The sequence below is a fragment of the Telopea speciosissima genome, chromosome 2, assembly GCF_018873765.1.
Source record: "Telopea speciosissima isolate NSW1024214 ecotype Mountain lineage chromosome 2, Tspe_v1, whole genome shotgun sequence".
NCBI classification, from domain to species: Eukaryota; Viridiplantae; Streptophyta; class Magnoliopsida; order Proteales; family Proteaceae; genus Telopea; species Telopea speciosissima.
Window position 1 is genome coordinate 39548959 of NC_057917.1, and position 2780 is coordinate 39551738.

A 2780-nucleotide genomic window follows, 5' to 3' on the forward strand; every position below is an offset into this window, starting at 1 on the left:
TTAATCAACTCTTGTTCCTGAATAGAAATCAAATCAGAAGCAATAATAACAGGGAGAGTATGATCTTGTCCTAGGAAGGCATACTTGAGGTTGGAGGGCAATACCTTCAACTCTAATGTGGGGGCCTCGTCAATGGAGGGTTTGGGAATGGAGGTGGATAGGGGTCCAAAGGGCTCCAAAGGTGGTTGGATGCTCCAGACCTCAGATAAGGGGGTATCATCAACACCCTCCAATTCCTGCATACATTCTTGAAATTCCGAATCAAAATCAATCTTAAAGAAAGTATCAATATCATTGGGAAGTCCTTGAACCATATGCAGCTCTTCATCCATATCAAGCTGCTTGTCCAACCTAAACACATTAAAGTCAACAGAAGTATTGCCAAAAGATAATTTCATGAGACCATTCCTACAATTGATTAAAACATTACTAGTAGCTAGGAATGGCCTACCCAAAATGATAGGGATTTGGTCCTTGAAGTTGGCAGTAGGTTGGGTATCTAAAACAATAAAATCCACAGGAAAAATAAATTTCCCACCCTTCAACAGGACATCCTCAATCATTCCCTTAGGAACTTTAACTGACCGATCTGCAAGCTGAAGAGTGATTTTAGTGGGTTTCAATTCTCCCAATCCTAGTTGTTGGTAGACATGAAAGGGTAAAAGGTTCACACTTGTACTAAGGTCTAATAAGGCATGATCAATAGTTGTATTACCTATAGTGCAATAGATGGTGGGGTTTCCAGGATCCTTATGCTTGGTTGCTACTGGCTGTGAGATGAGAGAACTAATGTTAGCAGCCAAGAATGCCTTTTTGAGCACATTGCTGGTCCGCTTTTGGGTGCATAAGTCTTTGAGGACTTTAGCATAAGTGGGGATCTGGGCAATGGCATCCAACAAGGGATATTCACCTGAACCTGTTTGAACACATCCAATATCTTCTCCACAGAAGGAGACTTCTTGCTAACCAACCTATTTGGGAAAGGGGCAGGTGGGGTATAAATTCTTTTTAGGGTTGGTCGTTTTAACTTCCTCAACATAATCATCTTTGATTTTCTCAACCAAATCATCTGAAATTTTTTTTGGTTCATCAGACGAACCTGGAACCGTAGGCACTACAACGGTCTCTTCAGAAGGGGGAGAGTCAACAGGAGTATGAGATGGTAAAGACTGAGGTGTACTAGCCTGTTGATACTCACGGCCACTCCTTAAAGCATATACATCATTAACCTGGCTAGAGGGCCCTTGAAGTTGTTGGCCTTGTACAGCATTGAGTGGAGGAGCTTGGGTACCTTGCTGAATATGAACCTAATGTCTAGGATTTGGCTCAGGTTGGCTAGGTAACTTCCCTGTTTTCCTCTCATACAAGATTGTGACAAGCTGGGTGAGTTGCTTTTCCATGTTATTATGGCTTGTCATGAGAAGGGCCATGTTTTTCTTCAGCTCACTTATTCTTGTTGCCTCTCCTGTGTTGGTAAACCCTGGGGGTTGCTGATAAGGGGCAAGGAGAGGAGGCCTAGCAGAATTCATAGTGAGTCCTGAATGAGGACGAGGGGGGAAGGAGCTAGGAGACATGCCTTGGTTTTATGATGCAAAGTTCGGCCTTTGGACACCAAGCTGGCCTTGATTGTGAAAGTTGGATGGGCCTGCTTGGTTCCCTTGGTTCCAGGAGAAATTAGGGTGATTTCTCCATCCTGGGTTGTAAGTATTGCTATATGGGTTATTTTGGTAGAGAACACTTACATTCTCAGTATTAGAATTACCCACAAAGGTGTTGGGGCATTCCTCCAAAAGATGTCCAGGTGTATGGCACCAACTGCATAGTTGACCTGGTGAATTGGCATAGGCTCTTTAGGGATTATGGACTCCAACCTTTTGATGAGGCTGTCAAGTTTGGCTTCTTTGGCTGGCACACCCTCAATGAGATACCCCTTTGTGGTTCTTTTAGCCTCTTGGGAAGATTCCCACTCTCTAGTCTTTTCAGCCAAATTTGTCAAGAATGTCCAGGCATCATTATCATTAGAAAAAAAGGTAAAGTCTGCAGGACACATGGACTCTAAAAGTTGCTTGGTCTGAAAGTCAATGCCCTCATAAATAATTTGGCATAGCTGCCACAAGTCAAAACCATGGTGAGGGCATTCTAAAAGGAGGTCCTTGAATCTTTCCATGAATTTAGAAAAGGACTCTTATGGTTTCTGCCTAAACTGGAGTATGTTACTCTTGAGTTTATTAGTCTTGTAAAGAGAAAAAAAATTTCTCAAGAAGGCAATGGTGAACTCATCCCATGTATTAATGGAATTTGTTGGCAGTCCATAGAGCCACTTCTTGGCCTGGTCTTTCAGGGCAAAGGGTATAAACCTAAGCCTAACTGCACCATCAGTCAAATTCTAGACCTTAATTAGAACACAGACCTCCTCAAACTCCCTAAGGAAGAGATATGCATCTTCATTGGCCTTCCCATGGAAGTGGGGTAGCATGTTAATGAAGTTGGTCTTGAGTTCATAATTGTTTCCTGTAACAGATGGTAAGTTGATGCAAGAAGGTTGTGCAACCCTAGTACAGTAAAACATATCCTTAAGAGTCTTGGGTCGTTGGTCACCCATGGTCAAAGATGGGGTTAAGGGTAGTGGAGAAGGTGGTATTCTAATAAGATGATTAGATGAATCACGAGTCCACACCGTAGCCACCTAAACAGATATGAGGTCTCCTTTAAAAAAATTTAAGAAAAATAAAAGACTTAAGAAAAAAGTACTAAAAACAAGAGGGAGCCCAAGGTAGATA

The 2780-nt window shown here is 42.3% G+C and overlaps 1 non-coding gene across 1 annotated transcript; it reads left to right on the top strand.

Annotated features, from left to right (window-relative positions):
• The first annotated feature begins 2120 nt into the window (after positions 1-2120).
• On the top strand, positions 2121-2227 carry LOC122653375. Its single transcript, XR_006331806.1, has one exon. It is a non-coding gene; the product is annotated as a small nucleolar RNA R71 (small nucleolar RNA).
• Positions 2228-2780: the final 553 nt, after the last annotated feature.